Source organism: Pseudophryne corroboree, chromosome 2 (genome assembly GCF_028390025.1).
Source record: "Pseudophryne corroboree isolate aPseCor3 chromosome 2, aPseCor3.hap2, whole genome shotgun sequence".
NCBI classification, from domain to species: Eukaryota; Metazoa; Chordata; class Amphibia; order Anura; family Myobatrachidae; genus Pseudophryne; species Pseudophryne corroboree.
The window spans coordinates 214,119,590-214,132,930 of NC_086445.1; positions in this window are offsets into that span (position 1 = coordinate 214,119,590).

A 13,341-nucleotide genomic window follows, 5' to 3' on the forward strand; every position below is an offset into this window, starting at 1 on the left:
AGGGCATATAGTCTCCCTTTAGGCAAAGAGGCACCGGGAACTAAGTCAATAGCGCAGTCATAGGACCGATGAGGAGGCAGAATATCCGCATTACCCTTGGAGAAAACATCGGCAAAGTCCTGATATTCCAAAGGAATAAGTTCTGGGGTGACTGCCGCAACCCGGACTGGACGGGAAAAACATTCCTTAATACAAAAGGGACCCCATCGGGAAATCTCCCCAGACCGCCAATCTATGGTGGGATTATGAAAGGCAAGCCAGGGGTGACCCAAAACTACGGGGACAGCCGGACAATGGGTAAGGTAAAATTCGATTTTCTCCGAATGTAGGGCCCCCACTGTCAGTTGTACTGGAGGTGTGCGGTGAGTGATTACCCCATTAGAAAGCGGACCACCATCCAAGCCGTGCATGGTGATACGTTTATCCAAAGGTATCTGTGGAACGCCCAAAGCCTGAGCCCAACCAAGATCCATGAAATTTCCCGCAGCTCCACTGTCGACGAAGGCCGACACCAACGAACTGAGACTACCAAAGGAAATTTTTACAGGAACTAATAAGGAATCAGTAGAGGAGATCAATTGCAGACCCAAGTGAACCCCCTCACTATTCACTTGGTCAGAGCGTTTCCCTGCTTATTCGGGCAATTACGTGCGATATGTCCCTTGCCACCACAATACAAGCAAAGACCAGAATTTAGCCTTCTGGTTCTTTCCTCTGGGGACAGCCGGGAGAGACCCATTTGCATGGGCTCCTCGACGTCCTCAGGGAAAGTATACACACATGGACTAGGCCTGAAACTAGCTCCTCTTTCAGCCCTCCGCTCCCGGAGACGACGATCAATTTTAATAGCAAGCTTCATGAGTTTGTCTAAAGTCTCTGTAGCGGGGTACTGAAGGAGACTGTCTTTTATAATTTCAGACAAACCGAGTCGAAACTGACTGCGCAGGGCCGGGTCATTCCAGCCACAGTCGTTCGACCAACGGCGAAACTCGGTACAAAACGCCTCTGCTGGATTTTTCCCTTGCTTAAGTGCACGCAGGTGGCTCTCAGCCGACGCTTCTCTATCAGGGTCATCGTACAGAAGGCGTAGAGACTTAAAAAAGGCATCTACAGAAAGCAAGGCAACATCATCGGCTTTTAGCCCAAAAGCCCTGGTTTGCGGATCGCCTTGTAGCAAAGACATCACAATCCCGACCCATTGAGACTCAGTACCAGAGGATCGGGGCCTTAAACGAAAATAAAGCTTACAAGCTTCCTTGAAATTAAAAAATTCCTTTCGGTTACCTGAAAAACGGTCAGGAAGGTGCATCTTTGGTTCTGGAATCATACTCGGGGAGGCTCGCAAAAGATCTTCCTGCGATCTCACCCGAAGAGTAAGATCCTGAACCATCTGAGTTAGTTCCTGAATCTGGTTGGCCAAAAGCTGGCTGGGATTCGGTCCTAATACTGCCGGATTCATGAGGCCGAATTTCAAGGCCCACCAAAAACAAATAACTCTTTATATTATTCTTTTTTTTGTTTTTGGGCCGGTGATAATGTTACGTTCCAGATGCTCAGAACTAGAGAGATGTTGCGTAGTGAGTCCAGAGCACCAGGACGTGACGCTGAAATAAGGGGTGGTACGGGAATAGCCCCAAGCACCCTACCTCCATTGTTTTACCCGTGTGGTCAGTTCACGCCTGAGTGACTATGGTTTCTTGGGCCCACGGCAGCCGCGTTTGAAGGGCGGATTAGGTCTGCCCAACTCCGATGCCCCCAGGTCTTAGAGTGAGACAAGGCATGAACCGAGACAGGATAATAACAAGGGGACCTCTTACTAAAGCAAACAGAAAGCTAGGGGCTACTAACTACCCTAAAATTAAATATATGTGCAGCACGCCGCCAAAGGAAAAGAACAACAAAAGATACCACTGTCCACTCCCCCACACGGCACCGCCGAGTTCCGGGGAGGACAGTGAAAAGCGGAAACCTCCGCAAAAACCACCAATACAAAATTAACACAAGGACTAAGCGGCCTAGGCCGCAACACGCGGCAGAAGCCGCTACTCACGAAACCGGGAGAGAACCCCAACAAGCGAGAACCCCCAGATGACTGCAACAGGTTCACTTGGACAGGAAGGATTCCCAGGACCGGCTTCAGAACTCAGGAGCACAGGGAGCAGGATCTACCAGATACAGCTGACCAGGAACAGACGTTGCAAGGCAGGAACAGCATACAGGAAGCTATCACCGGCGAGGCTGCAGTGTGCTGGCTCCCATAAAAAGACCCTGCTGGCCAATGACAGGAGGGCCAGCATGACCAGCCCCCAGACCCTAATTACTAGTTGCCGTGCAGCTGCCCTGCTGCACGAGCAACTAATCAATCCTATCTGGCAACGGGGAACGCGGTCCGCCAATGGCGTCCCCGTTGCTATGGACCCAGCGGCTGAGGACGCCCGGCGTCCTAGCGTTGCCAGGGACCCGGTGGCTACAGTACGCACGGCATCCTGGCGTTGCCAGGGAGGGAGGTGCGGCGGCCGTGAGCGTCGCTCGGAAGCAGACTGAGCGGCGCCGTGGACCGCGGCACCTATCAACGTATGACTGACAAAGGTAGGGTATCATTCCCTAGGGTGGGCAGCTTTGAGCCAGAGGTATTACAGAACTTAAGGATAAGGATGTCTGATAAAATCTAGAAAACAAAGGATCAGACATACAGATTGCTTAAATCTATGGCAGCAAGAGGGGGATGTGCAAAGGGAATTAGCTCGCACAGCAGGTTCCAAACCTAGCGGGAAAACAATGGCGACCGCACCACCACTACCATATATTGATGGGGAGAAAGTGGCTACAAGCAATGGTGCATTGGTACAGGATAGGAATGTGATTGATAAATGTACTAACGCTAACCCTTGCCAGTTGTATCCCATTTTACATTTTACCCAGGACTGTGAGCAGGAAGATTAACCCAGCACGATATCGGCACTCTCTCTAGCAGCCACCATACAGGATACTCAGGTGGGCACGGCCCAACCACCAAGGGTTGTAGCAAGGCCCCCTAGCGGATAAGTGAGGTTTTGTCCACAGGTAAGTACGGTACCATACACTATGCAGAAACAATAGCTCCTCACATTATAGAGTCAAACCAGAATGATGTAATTGAATTAAATCCTGTTAGGGTGATGGCAGTCCCCAATGGGAAGACTGACGCTCAGGGAGTAACTCCCATCAGAAACATTGCCATGCATTGTCCTTGGTCCCGAGCAGAGTTAAGGTCAATTATGTCTGAATTTCCCGATTCCAGATAAGATCTAGTCGGATGCAAGAAGTTCATTAAAGAGTTAGGTAACGCCCATGAGCCCACAAATAAAGATTGGCGGACAGTGCTACGGGTGTGTTTACCCTCAAATATTGACACCACAAAATTCATAACAGATTGTAAATTAGACACGGAGGTACCTCTCACTGATGAATACAATTAGGAGAATGTACGGCAAATCAATCTGCAATTAGGAGTGTATTTCTCTACTGTTGTCAAATGGAATAAAATCTTCTCAATAAGACAAAAGAAAGGTGAAACGGCATCTGAATATTTCCATCGGGCACTGCAGGAAATAGCTAGATACACTGGGATTGAGGACATTAAAGATAATGCACACCATAGGGAGGCAGCTGTTTCAGTATTAATGGACGGGTTAAAGGAGGCACTGAGAACAAGAGTACAGACCTCTCTACCTAACTGGAGAGGTATCTCAGTGGATGCATTGAGAGAGTCCGCTATCGAGCACGATAGGAACATCAGTAAGCACAGGGAGTCACAGGGGGATAAGCTGATGACAGTAAGTATACAGGCTCTTACAGCAAAGCCCCATCAGCCAAAACCCCAGACCCCCGGTGGTACATCACGAACAAGAATATGTTACATTTGTAGAAATAAAGGACATTTTGCCAAAGACTGTAAGAGTAGTAGAACACATAGTCAATATAGACCCCTAGACAGAGAAAACAAGCCACATTATTAAACACATAGAAGGGATCAAGGAATCATATAGAAAACACAGATTCGGTTAATGGGAAGAACGGAATAAATGCAACTTTACCCTTTTGACAAAACTTGCTGAGGTTAAGATGAGGCCTCTAAACTTTTGCTTCTTTCTCTAGCAGAAATGGCCCCTGATTAACTTAACAGGAGTTTTGTTAGAGATGGTATACATATAGCGTGCTCCCGCCCAGGAAGCACAAAGTATGTTGGATACCCATGAAGACTAATGTTGCATTTCACGGTTCTAGATTCATGTCCATCACAGGTAAATGAAATTATCTCACAGATACCGGGTTCCCTATGAACTTAGGATGGACAGGACACTGGATTGATGGCTGGGATAGTCCCAGTAGAGATATGACACATAGAATTTTTGTTTAGGGGTATAGACAGTAGAGAATCACTTTCCCATAGTGCCCAATCCAGTTGTCAAATTTTATAAAATCCTCTTTGCCTCTACAACTTTATCTGTTACTAACCCCTATGTGATTTTTCTTCAAAGTTTCCTCCTCATCTCTTACGTTCACCGACAGGAGGGTACAATACATGGACCCGATTACAGTTCAAACGTCAAATGCCTACTCGGTCCTTCAGAGTTAAGCCCAAATCCAGTATATCTCACCAGCACAAGGACACCAGTATTTATGCAGTGTGCCTGGTCATGCACAAAGGGTGGAGAATGAGAATACTGGTGAAGGGAGACTGTGTACAGACACCGATATGCATGATGGTGTGACAGCCTGTTGGTGAATGCCAAACCTGACATTTTTTTTTTTTATTTTACAATTTTCCCCCTCTCTTCTCTCATCCAGAGATGGTTTACTTCACACAACTGATAACACACGATAGTAAATTAAAAATCAAAATTTGTGTTCCCTACAGGAAAAGGCAGTCTGGAGGTCAAAGGGGTATGGCCAGGAGTCCTCAGGACTTTGGACAGGTGGACATGGTAATCCAGTGGCCCCCAGAGCATATCTTCCAAGGCTAGCTGAGGCGGCACACGGTCTGACTCATCTGGGCAAAGAGGGTATGTGCAAGTTGGTAAGAGTGCGCCAGGATTCTCTTCTCATGCAGGTAAGAGAGCAATGACATGTTTTACTTTCTTGAGGAAGAATATTGGTAAGACAATACCAACAGAGCCATCCTATATCCCTCCTACAGACGGACCTTTTCAGGTAATACAAATCGACTTCATACAGTTACCACCCTGTAGGAATTTGAAATATGTTTTAGTATGTATTGATGTATTTTCCAACTGGATAGAAGCGTTCCCTGCTGTCACAAATACTGCTACGTTCACTGCAAAGAAAATTGTGCAGGAATTTGTGTGTACATATGGTATCCCTAGAATGATTGAAAGTGATAGGGGTACCCACTTTACAGGTGAAGTCTTTCACGTCACGTGCAAACTGATGGGAATTAATAGCAAGCTGCATACTCTGTACCGGCCACAGGCGAGTGCAAAAGTAGAGAGTGTGAACAGCACTATTAAGAACAAGCTAAGAAAATGAATGGCTGAAACTGGATTGTTGTGGCCAGAAGCTTTGCCACTAGTGTTGTACAGCATCAGAACAACTCCCAGGTCTCCACTTAACTTATCACCCTTTGAAATTCTTTTTGGTCGACAACCTCATGTAATGACAGACCCCCAGGATGATTTGAAATGTAATAATGAAGTGACTGTGAAATATTTGGTTGGGATGAGCCAGCAGCTGAGAAATCAACAAAGAAATCTAAAGCTGGTGATTCCTGACCTACCGAACAGTAATTGTCATGACATTAAGCCTGGGGATTATGTGATGATTCGAAATTTCTTACGCTCAGGTTGCCTCATAGACAGGTGGGAAGGACCATACCAAGTCTTGTTAACCAGCACGACAGCACTAAAGGTCGCTGAAAGAGAGACTTGGGTCCACTCGTCCCACTGCAAGAAGGTCGCTGACCCGGAAGAGAACTCGTGACAAAGTAGTTTGGTAACTGTGTGTTCAAAGTGAACTGTGTGTTCAAAGAGCAAGGCAAAGAGAACCTCGTATCACTAGAATGTTTGTTCTGGGAAAGTTGAGAGGCAGGACTGTTGAAAGGCACCTGAGTACGGAGAGCAACAAGATCTAGGACGGTTGTTGCACCATTTTCTTTTTTCACCTCCCCCTGCAATTTCCTTTCTTTTCTCCTTCTTATTTTCCTTCTTTCCCCTAATGAAATGGATCTATCACAAGAGACTGCATTTCGGGCTCTGTTAGTAATTCTGTTTTTGATCAGGAAAATTTGTTTTGGTGAGGGTCCCAGAGAGGTCGAGCGGGGATCTGGAATGGGTTCTGATGGCGAGTACGAATTTGTAGGATCTCAGGAGCAGCACATCACTCGAGTAAAGGCTGGTATCAGTAAGCGCTCTGGTAGTCATGGAGCTCGGAGGCACTGTGAAGGGTTATTGTCTGATGAATATTGTATTTGTAGGAATTGTGAGAATATAGTCGAGGATGGGTGCATCCAGAGATGTCAGTTCAACCTTAATATCGACATGGACCGCCATCCATTGAGTGATTACCACTCACTAGTGGGTAAGGTCTTAAACCAGACAGAATGCTGGGTGTGCTCACAGGTACCTCAAGGTCAGAGTAAGTCAGGATTAGTACCATACCCTTTAGCAATAGATGAGGTACTCGAATTACGGGGTGGGAGACCGGTAGACAAGAAATTCAATATCTCTAGGCTCCCTAGTTTGAAGCTCCACCAGTATCATGTAGACAGGTCCTTACTGTGCTTTAATATTTCCAATTACCAAAAACCAGGAAATTGGAAAGTGACGTGGAATAACCAGACAATGACCTTTTCACACAGAGCTGATAGGATACCCATAGACTCTGAACTTGTACGCCAAATAGCCAACAGTGGGAGGTATTTTCGGTATAGGTATACCCGTGGAAGCAAGACCATGTGGATTGGAAAAGTATCGTCAGGGTATTGTGCTCATATCATCCAGCCCAATACTTGTACTGAGCAGATGGGAGAACTAGGGATTGGTTTCTTTACTTGGAAAGTTTGCAATATGGTGATGTTACGGTTTGTCCCCTATGTTCTCCCAGATTATGCCTATTTCATATGTGGGAGGAAAGCGTACAAGTGGCTTGCCCCGAGCTCAGAGGGATTGTGTTATATTGGGAGAGTACTACCAGAGGTCATGACCATAACCCATGATAAAATGAAAGACGTTCACCGCAGTGTTCAGGCTCCTTATACTCATACTCACTATGAACACATCATCAAGAGACACCTCATAGATAGGGCAGGGCACACAGCCTCTGATTTGATCCACGAATCCACCAGGATTCAGTTCCTTCTCGCATTAGACATCACCCGTACTGCCAGAGGAACTATAAATTATAAGTATATCCATGCGCTAGCAAACTTGATAGATAATATCACTGAGATGTATGATGATACCTTCAGGTATATGGGAAGGGAGTTACAAGCCTACAAGAAGGAACTGATCCAGCACAGGATGGTCCTTAATTATGTCTCAGCCGTGACAGGTGGGTACTGTGTTACTCTGGCAACTCAATATGGTGTGAAGTGCTGTACATATATTACAAACAGCACTGACGACCCCACGGAGATCATCGATCAGAAGATGGACGAGATCTTGCAGTTGAAGTGGGAGGTCAGGAAGAAGCACAACCTTACCTTAGCGACTGTGAGTAATGAACTGACCGGCTGGGTCTCATGGTTGAACCCATGCAAATGGTTCTCAGGTTTAGGAGAGTGGGCTCAAAATGTCATTATGAGTGTGGGGAAGTTTCTCCTATGTATCCTGGGAGTCATCATAATTATTGGTTTGATATTTAGGTGTTAAAATTGTAACGCGAGGGCGCTGTTACAGCAGCAGATTTAATTTATGATCCATCCATAGTGACAGCGTTATGATGAGGATAGCAAATTAATTTCATGGCCTGTTTCTTTCACCCGTTTTTCTTTGTCTCCCCCTCTGCCCAGATACATCCAACCGGAAGAGACGTCAGCCCGACCCAAAATGTTTATGTGAATGTATTTTTATATATGTGTCTTATCTTCATCTCTTCAACCTCCAGTTAATGGCACACATAGTCGACAGGTGATATCCACATATACTAGCACTCACATATGTTCCCCCTCCATGTATCATCAACTAAGTGTGCACCCCATTTGTTGGAACAAGAAGCCGAAAAGAGCTCGGTAGTGTTTGTTGGCCTATTTACAGACCCTTAATACGGGATGAGAAGGATTTAATGTATACTTCGCAATACCTCGAAGCTTATTAAGAACATATACGGCATGATGATACATGCCCCTCAGACATGGATTCATATATACATGCTTTTTACTATCCCACTAGGTCATACATTTCCCACCTACAACTCTCCCCCGACCATCTTCTGTATATATTGTATAGATATTTTTCTGTTTATTGATTAGTTAGTGGCAGTTATTGGTGACTGCCAAAGGGTGGACTGTCGAAGTTGAAAAATATTGCAGTACACACATCACGTACAAACTACACACAGATGGCCTCCGTGCGTGTACTTGTTCTTCCGTGCGTGCACATATTCGCAATTTGCGTATGGTCGCTCCCGCGGTCCTGTGTATTAGCGCGTGGTATGAGTAGTTACGGTAGTGTTTGTAGTCGCATGGAAAAGCCATAAAAACACATTACATATTTAATCCAAGTAGTGCACAATGTACACATAGTCTCCCTGCACCACACCAGCAAGTAACACTAGTTTAAATGGTATAAAAACAAAGGGATTCACCTTTACAGGATAGGAGGGGACAGAACTAAGGTTATAAGGTGGTGTTTGGTATCCAGCTGTAGGGTATTTTAAGAGCAATATTTTGGTGTTAGTTTGCAGAAGATCGCACGCTCCTGCGAATAGTTATGCGCAGGAGCAGAATATAAATATAAACTGTATTTACTGTACACTTGATATGCGGCGGGAACCCAGAGGAGACCATTGCAAGTGCACCTGGAACAGACATCGCCCACCTATTCAAACTGACCTATGACCTCTCCTGTACTGTAAATGACCATCCCTGTGTCCAATGGACAAAGAGATTACAGTTTCCATTGTGTTAGGTTTTGGACTATTGTATAAAAAGCCAGCTGCATGCCTGGTCTCACACAGACTCTGAAGGTCATCTACCTTGATGACTGAGGACCGGACGGGAAGCGCAGGCGAAACCAAAACGTATGTACCATTGACTGCAGCCATTTTTCTATTGTATTGTTGTTTATTGTAACCCCCTTTCAGCAATTATATGTTGGTGTGTCGGAACCCAGCATCTTAAATACAATCTGGTGTCGTGTCTCTTTTCCCTGCTAAAGGTTATGTGTATTTCAGTCACATGTGTAGCTGCAAAGTGCTCACGGCGTGTCTTTGGGTGTGTACGCACTGCGTGTACTTTGTACGGCCAGCGTGGCGTTTGTACGCAAAGTGCGTACGTGGTACGGGGCTTTGTACGCTAACGGTGTCATAAGTGCGTAGGCTAAGGTTTGATAACAGCGGCCGCAGCGGCTCCATTTTAAAGTGTATTTAATGTGTTTTTAAAGTGTTGCTTTTAGTCCTGTATGTAAATCGACGTTTACACTTCTTAATAGAGTTAACGTTACTATAAAAGCATTAGAGGTATGTTTCATTATTCCTTATATTACTCATATTTCTCTATAGAAGGGCACAGATCAGCCAAGTGTGAGCTATAACACAAAAAAATCTGTTATTCACCTTGGTAATAAGTAACTGTAACCACATTTAAAAAAATACCCCATTATCGTGTTTTTTGGTGACACAGAAATGTTTGATTATAATAAATGGAAAGACTATTTCAATAAGAATCCTGCTTTATGTTTAGTTTTTCAGGAACTATTAGGTGGGGTATTTCTATATGGAGGAGACACTGAAGTTTTGAGGGGAAAAAAAGAGGAGATAGAAGAGTAAGAAACATAGAGACAGACACAGATTGGCAGAAGAGCATGGGTGGGGGGATAAAGCAAGACAGAGAAAGGGTGAAGAGAGGAGGCAAAAAGTAGACTGATTAGCAGGAGAGAAAGAGAGAGTGTCAGAGAAAGGGACATAGAGGAAGTAGGAGAAAGTGATGGAGTAAGAAGGGGAGCGAGAAGAGGAAAGAAAGAGAAAAAAGATTCCAGGCAGTGTCAGGGAAACAACTAGTCTCTAAGTCAATCCTGTTCTACAAGATCCCAGCAACAGAGTCTGCTGACAAATAAACTGAATCTGCCTTGCAAGTAAAGTCCATGTGAATATCCACCTGTATGTAGCATTGGCACGGACATGCACACAAGCCACACATTTCAGAATGGCAAAGCAGACCCCCAGGAATAACCAGGGATGTGACTGGGGAGACAAAGGAGAATAGTGCTTGAGAGAAACTGGATGAGGCTGGAGAGAAACGGGGGATAAGGCTTATTCACAGCAGACAGCATTGGAAGACACAAATTCTAAACAATCTATATTACTGATACAAAGGGTACAGCATTAGTAAATACAGTGTAATAATGTTTATTAATGTAAAATAGTTTGATCAGAGAAGTTCCCATTTTACTAAAAATTCTATTATCTGTTTAACCCTTTTGCTGGGGAGGACGAGTGGGGCATGGACTCTTTTCTCTAACGTCCTAAGTGGATGCTGGGGACTCCGTCAGGACCATGGGGTTTAGCGGCTCCGCAGGAGACAGGGCACAATAATAAAAGCTTTAGGATCAGGTGGTGTGCACTGGCTCCTCCCCCTATGACCCTCCTCCAAGCCTCAGTTAGATTTTTGTGCCCGGCCGAGAAGGGTGCAATCTAGGTGGCTCTCCTGAGCTGCTTAGAATAAAAGTTTAAGTTAGGTTTTTTATTTTCAGTGAGTCCTGCTGGCAAAAGGCTCACTGCTACGAGGGACTTAGGGGAGAGAAGTAAACTCACCTGCGTGCAGGATGGATTTGCTTCTTAGGCTACTGGACACCATTAGCTCCAGAGGGAGTCGGAACACAGGTCTCACCCTGGGGTTTGTCCCGGAGCCGTGCCGCCGACCCCCCTTGCAGATGCCGAAGTTGAAGAGGTCCAGAAACAGGCGGCAGAAGACTTTCAGTCTTCATAAGGTAGCGCACAGCACTGCAGCTGTGCGCCATTGTTGTCAGCACACTTCATACCAGCGGTCACTGAGGGTGCAGGGCGCTGGGGGGGGCGCCCTGGGCAGCAATGTATTATACCTTTTTTATGGCTAAAATACATCACATATAGCCCTTGAGGCTATATGGATGTATTTAACCCCTGCCAGATCTCACAAACTCCGGGAGAAGAGCCCGCCGTTTTAGGGGGCGGGGCCTATTCTCCTCAGCACACGGCGCCATTTTCCTGCTCAGCTCTGCTGTGAGGAAGGCTCCCAGGCTCTCCCCTGCACTGCACTACAGAAACAGGGTTAAAACAGAGAGGGGGGGCACTTATTTGGCGATATGATTACATATGTGAAAATGCTATAAGGGAAAACACTTGTATAAGGGGTTGTCCCTGTATAATTATAGCGTTTTTGGTGTGTGCTGGCAAACTCTCCCTCTGTCTCCCCAAAGGGCTAGTGGGGTCCTGTCCTCTATCAGAGCATTCCCTGTGTGTGTGCTGTGTGTCGGTACGTGTGTGTCGACATGTAGAAGGACGATGTTGGTGAGGAGGCGGAGCAAATTGCCTGTATTGGTGATATCACTCTCTAGGGAGTCGACACCGGAATGGATGGCTTATTTAGGAATTACGTGATAATGTCAACACGATGCAAGGTCGGTTGACGACATGAGACGGCCGGCAAACAAATTAGTACCTGTCCAGGCGTCTCAGACACCGTCAGGGGCTTGTAAAAACGCCCATTTACCTCAGTTGGTCGACACAGACACCGACACTGACTTCAGTGTCGACGGTGAAGAAACAAACGTATTTTCCTTTAGGGCCACACGTTACATGTTAAGGGCAATGAAGGAGGTGTTACATATTTCTGATACTACAAGTACCACAAATAAGGGTATTATGTAGGGTGGGAATAATCTACTTGTAGTTTTTCCTGAATCAGATAAATTAAAGGGTGTGATGATACGTGGGTTTCCTCCGATAGAAAATTATTGGAGGTATACCTTTTCCCGCCAGAAGTGAGGGCGAGTTGGGAAACACACCTTAGGGTGGATAAGGCGCTCACACGCTTATAAAAACAAGTGGCGTTACCGTTTCCAGATACGGCCGCCCTCAAGGAGCCAGCTGATAGGAAGCTGAAAAATATCCTAAAAAGTATATACACACATACTGGTGTTATACTACGACCAGCAATCGCCTCAGCCTGGATGTGCAGCGCTGGGGGGGCTTGGTCGGATTTCCTGACTGAAAATATTGATACCCTTGACAGGAACAATATTTTATTGACTATAGAGCATTTTAAGGATGCATTTCTATATATGCGAGATGCGCAGAGGGATATTTGCATTCTGACATCAAGAGTAGATGTGATGTCCATATCTGCCAGACGATGTTTATAGACACGACAGTGGTCAGGTGATGCAGATTCCAGACGGCACATGGAAGTATTGCCGTATAAAGGGGCGGTCCATCGGACCTGGTGGCCATGGCAACAGCTGGAAAATCCACTTTTGTTACCCCAAGTCACATCTCAGCAGAAAAGGACACAGTCTTTTCAGTCTCAGTCCTTTCGTACCCATAAAGGCAGGCGGGCAAAAGGCCAGTCATATCTGCCCAGGGTTAGAGGAAAGGGAAGAAGACTGCAGCAGGCAGCCCATTCCCAGGAACAGAAGTCCTCCACAGCTTCTGCCAAGTCCGCAGCATGACGCTGGGGCCATACAAGCGGACTCAGGTGCGGTGGGGGGTCATCTCAAGAGTTTCAGCACGCAGTGGGCTCACTCGCAAGTGGACTCCTGGATCCTACACGTAGTATCCCAGGTGTACATTGGAAATTCGAGACGTCTTCCCCTCACAAGTTCCTGAAGTCTGCTTTACCAACGTCTCCCTCCGACAGGGAGGCAGTATTGGGAAAAAATTCACAGGCTGTATTCCCAGCAGGTGATAATCAAAGTACCCCTCCTACAACAAGGGAAGGGGTATTATTCCACACTATATTCTGGTACTGAAGCCAAACGGCTCGGTGAGATCTAAAAGATTTGAACAATTACATACAAGGGTTCAAATCAAGATGGAGTCACTCAGAGCAGTGATAGCGAACCAGGACGATATGGTGTCACTGGATATCAGGGACGCTTACCTACATGTCCAAATTTTGCCCTTCTCACCAAGGGTATCTCAGGTTCG